Source organism: Orycteropus afer, unplaced genomic scaffold, assembly GCF_000298275.1.
Source record: "Orycteropus afer afer isolate SDZICR_OR568_19922 unplaced genomic scaffold, OryAfe1.0 scaffold00073, whole genome shotgun sequence".
NCBI lineage: Eukaryota > Metazoa > Chordata > Mammalia > Tubulidentata > Orycteropodidae > Orycteropus > Orycteropus afer.
The window spans coordinates 3,799,220-3,804,809 of NW_006921660.1; the positions used below are offsets into that span (position 1 = coordinate 3,799,220).

At 38.2% G+C, this 5,590-nt stretch overlaps 1 protein-coding gene across 1 annotated transcript in view; it reads left to right on the top strand.

Annotated features, from left to right (window-relative positions):
* DCTD (dCMP deaminase) overlaps positions 1 to 5,590 on the top strand; it is a 64,921-nt gene that overhangs the window by 16,820 nt on the left and 42,511 nt on the right. The gene's annotated exons all lie outside the window — the stretch shown is intronic.

Consider the following 5,590-nt stretch of genomic DNA (forward strand, 5'->3'; position numbering starts at 1 on the left):
TCTCTTCTAAAGGAGTATTGGGCAATCTACTTCCATCAAGATACCGCCTTGGAAACCCAAGGAGGGGTCGCTTTGAGTTGAAGTGACTTGATGGCAGTGAGTTTGGTTTTGTTTTGGTGGACCCTTATGTATTGCTGGTTAAACTCTTAGTATCTTTTGAGTAAGAAAATCCATGATGACAAAAAGCTACTTGATATTAGTAACATTTTACATTTGTCTTGACTTTATTGATCTAACAGCATTTATGGATATTTGGAAAGAGTTTATATATGTGCTATCAGCACCACTACCACCATTTGCTGTCAAGTTGATTCTGACTCATGGCAACTGATATCAGAGTAGAATTGTGTTCTATAGAGTTTTCAATGGCTGTGTTTTTGGAAGTAGATTGCCAGCCCTTTGTTCTGAGACTTGGGATGGATTCGTGTTTCCAGCCTTTCTCTTAGCAGCCAAACTTGTTAACCATTTGTACCATCCAGAGACTCCGTATAAGTGCAAGACATGTTATTTACCCAGTCTGTGGACCATGCTTGGACTCTTGTGGTACCTCAATAGTGCTGTGGGGTTTGTGCCCACAGGATGGGGAAACGAAGATCTAAAGACATTAAGTAACTTCTTTAATGTTGCACGTTTAAGGTGACATCTCCTAACTCCAGGTCATTGCTCTGTCTGTTCCCTACTTTGTATTTCCAGGGCTGACTCTCCTGCCCACCCACTACCTTTGAGTTGATTCTGACTCATAGTGACCCTTTAGGAAAGAGTAGAACCACTCCAGAGGGTTTCCAAAGCCGTAAATCTTTCATAGAAGCAGATTGCCTCATCTACTGTGGAGCAGTTGGTTGCTGACCTTTTGGTTAGCAGCTGAATGCTTTAGCCACTGCACTACCAGAGCTTGTAGTGCTTAGGAGTTCAGCTGTTCTGAAATGTTGTCTGTATCATTGCATATTGGACTAGCTATTCTCATCTTCTGATTTTGCAGTTGAGCAAACTGAGGCTTAGATGAAATAACTTGTTCAAAGTTAAGAGTTTAGGAGGTGGTGGGCTTCAGCTGGAATTAGGCAGAAAGCTAGTTGCACATAGCTTAGTATGGAAAATTGAAAACTGTTAAGTTTGAGTTTACCAAAATGTATACTAGCGTATTTCTACATTATTAATTCTACAAATTTGAAAGTTGTTAGACTTGATTGACACTTTGTGGGGAGTTGGGAAGCAGGGAATACTTATACCATAATAGGAACATGGAGCTTTTTCTGGGCTGTGTCTCTGGAGAGGAATTTTTAAAGGGTGTTTTTGTTCTTCCAGCCTTAGGATCAAAACTTCATGAAACTATTTGATTTTAATGTAGTGTTAATACAGAAAATGAAAATTTTCCCTGCCAGAGAAACTGCTTTTTATTTCATCCCTTTCCTGAAAAATCCTAATGTCAGTAACATGAAGTGGCAGGAAGAAGTGAGTGTTATTATAGTGAGAATCTTTTCGATGAATGAAATTAAAACACTGGGAAGTGGCAGATTGATCTAATTTACCATATTAAAAAACTTTGGAAGGTTTTTATTTTTGTGAGGGGGAGGGTTGCTAAACCCATGATGAAGGATTCAGCTGACAGTTCCTTTCTCTTTGTGAAATTCATTAGACTGAAGCACATTTAATCAAAATACCAATTTTATAAAATAGAGGTAAAATACTCTTGGTAATTCAGGAATCACTCTTTCTTTGGGTTTTTCTAACTGATTTTTATGATGTAGTTTATACATCAGAGAGATGGAGTAGAATCCACTTCCTCCATCTTTTGGGGCCATTGCTAAACTTCAGGGAATTTTAAGTAATGCTTGATATGCCTATCAAGCGGCTATGCTGGTTAAGGCTTTGTGTGTGAGTATGCCTCTTTTGCTTGGCACCCTCCTGTCTAGCTTGATGATGAAGCCAGATTGTTTTGCCTGCAGCATTATACTTCATCATGGAAGGGATATAGTCTGGATGTTCTTAAGTGTGCCTCACTGAATGCATTGGGCAGAAATGGAGACATTGTGTTCTTTCCAGAATCAGTTCATATTTTTACAGAAGTACCTTGACAATTGTCTAATACTAGGAAGGAAAATGGCGAAAAACAAGGAAATAATTAAAGCAAAAGCTCCGCACCGCACACTTGAAACAGTTTTGCCAGTGCGTACTAGTGCTTCTTTAAATCTTATATTTAAATTTAATCTTTATTTTTCAGATTTAGCATATTGTTAAGCATTCATAGATGTCATTTTAGTGATTACTTAGCCATTTACCTTACCCCCTTGAACACTGACATTTTCCTGACTGCCATGCATGTGATATATTTCTTTGGCATCCAAAAGGTTAGTCTTGAAAAAGTAATTTATCAAGAAGTTAGGAGACTGATCCTTCTTAAGCTGTGACTTCCTCACAATTTGTTAGGAGCTTCTTAGTAATTAAGATCAAATTTGTTCTTTCAGCCAGTTGAAATGGAATGCCCTCTGGTTTTGTTAGGCAGATCCGTGGATTTGATGACCTGCTGTTTCTTTTTCCTGCAGAATTTTAATTTTACTTAGACCTTCCCACCATTCCTGCCCTGCCTGGCCAGCTAGCAGTTGTGGACTGACAACTAGTCTAATTAGAGACTTTGGTATACAATAACTAATATAATCAACTGAAAACCTTTGAGCAATTTTACAGAAAAGAAATTAAGTAGATTATTTTTATGAAGCAAGGGGCAAACTCAGGTTTGATTATGTGGTTCTTTGGATAAACAGGGAACACAACCCCCAAAAACCCAGGTTGTTATAAGTGTATTTCACTTTTAGGCATAACTGTTTATAAACAGTCTTCAGAAAAGAATATCTAATGCTTTTTATTGTTGTTAATAGATTTGATTTTGGGGCAATCTACTTCCATAGTGATAACATCTCAGAAACCCAAGGAGCGGTCACTATGAGTTGGGTTCAACTTGACAGCACATCACAACAACAACAACAACATTTTAAGCTACAGATACAGGGTTAGATTATTTTTGATGAGGCAGAGATTACTATTTCCTTATGAATAGCTACAAAGGATATATAGTAGCAAAATAACTCCCTGTTCAGAAGAGCACAAAGTAGGAAAAGCTATAATGCTTATCTGCAGGGATCAGACCTACCCACGAAAATAGACTTACTTATTTTCTGTTATAAAAAGTGGTTTTCAAAGCAGTTCACCTCATGGGAGGTTGTAACAAAAATTAATTCATGATCCAGAACCAAAACCAAACCCATTGCTGTTGAGTCAGTTCTGATTGATAGTAACCCGATAGGACTCAGTGAAATTACCCCATAGGATTTCCAAGACTGTAATCTGTATGGAAGCAGATCGCCACATCTTTCACCTATGGAGTGGCTGGTGGCTTCAAACCACTGACCTTTTGGTTAGCAGCTGAGCGCTTATCCCCTGCACCACCAGCACCTCTTTAATTCAAGAGGTGGTTGCCAAATTCAGTAGGCTGAAGTTGATCTTCACTGTCTCTCAAGAAGAAAGGTTTGTTGAGAAATTCATAGCCTCAACAGAATTTCAGGGGCATACTCAACCTATTTTAGAATTCAGTTGTATTACATATTTGAGCACATTGATTATATGAATGCAAATGGTTATCCTAATGATAATGTAGCTTCTCTAATTCTTTAAGTCTTTGGAAACACTGGATTACCATTCAGTTGTTCCAGTGTATACCTGAAAATGGTGAACCTTAGTATCTTAATTTTATGTCAGTTAAACTGATTTTGACTGATCATCCTTGGAACTAATCTGAATTACTAAGATTTTCTTTTGTTTTGAGATTTTTTCCCCCAAGAATCTCCCTTTTGTAAGCTTTGTCAATGTTGGTATTTAAGTAGAACAGGTATATTGCTTGCTTTTTAGAAATATGCAGTAAAAGTTGGTTCTTAGAGATTTTTGCAACTTTTTTTTTTTTTTTTGGCAGTTAGGGGGCTTCTGTTTGAAGTTTATTCTGCAGTCCAGACAGACAGTTATTCTGTGTTTGCACAACTGTAGCTAAAACTTTTTTTTGGCTGATCATGAAAGGTTTGTTATGCTGGATATATTATGTCATTTATTATTGCTTTATGATTAACAAGTACCTTCAATTTGCTTTCTGAAACTAGGGCAATAGGAAAGTATCAAAAAAAAGAATGGGAATTTTGTAATCAAGTTTCAAGAAGTAAAGACAATAGAACTTTGGGTTTCATAATTATGTATGCATGGAATACTTTAAAAAATTATTTTTATTTTTGTAAATACTTCTATTACTTTTTACCTTCAGAGAATATAAATTTTTACCATTAAAAAATAATTTAGATGGGAATATTCATGCCTGTAATATGCATATTAGCTGAGAAAACTCCCAAATCTGAGTGGATCACCTAATACACAAGCTAAGCATGGGCTTACTTGTGCTTACTTGTGAATCTATAGTGTGCTTACTTATGAATCTGTACTGAACATTTTCACATGTTTTTCACTACTGAAAAATATGTGAAAATGTTCATTATAGATTCATAAATAAGCACAAGTAAGCTTGAGCTTTCCTTGCTTACTAGGTACTCCATCCCTAAAAAGGATTGTAAATTTAAAAAGAGGCTTTGATTCTGTAGGAAGGTGCTGTGTGATTAGGAGAGACAGATGCCAGCAATAACTAGAAGGACAATCTTTGATGTGGCAAAAAATGTGAAATTGTTCACTACAGATTAGTACATAAGCACAAGTAAGCCTGTGCTTACCTTGTATATTGGGTAATCTGACATTGCCCCAAATGCTGAAACCAGCAATGATCAGGTTCAAGTGAAAGAATCCTAGGGTGGCCATCAGGAGTCCTGGCTTCCCAGTCTGGCCTGTTTACACTGATTGTAGGGTTGTTAGAAACATCACTTGACTTTTTATTTCTCAAGATCTTTATGAAATAAATGATCATTGAGGACACCTCCAGTTCCATAATTCTGAGGAAAAAAACATTTTGATTATTGTTCTGGTTACCTAGTAATACTCTGACAAGAATATACCACAAATGGGATGGCCTTAACAAACAGGAGTTTATTCTCTTAGAGTTTGGAGGCTTTAAGTCCAAGTTCAAAGTGACAGGCTCTAGGGGCTAGGTGACAGCCCCTCAACCTTGGGATCCAGCTCTGCCTCCTGCTCCCGGCTCACTGGAGCTAGAGGTATTTCTTCACTCAGACAGCTGCTGGCTGCTGAGGCTGCCAAGCCCAAGGTTGACAAGTAAAAAGGCACAGTCCCGATGTTGTTACCAAACCACACGGCAGGCTGTTAATTTAAGTCCATTATAAGTCCCAAGGTCGGCAGAGCATGGCAGGCTGCTGAACGGCAACACGGCTACAGGCAGGGTCCAAGCGTGCCCTAAGCTCGAGACCACTCTCAAAGCTGCTTCTTATATATGGGAAGCAGACTACATACCCAAAGCAGCTACTCGGCTGCTTCTGGTAGAACCCACCATGGAGGTGATTGCCAGTCTCATCATGGGGAATAACTACCACCAGCTGCCCAGCCACTCAACCAGGCCCAGCCAAGTTGACACACAAACATAACCACCACAACAATT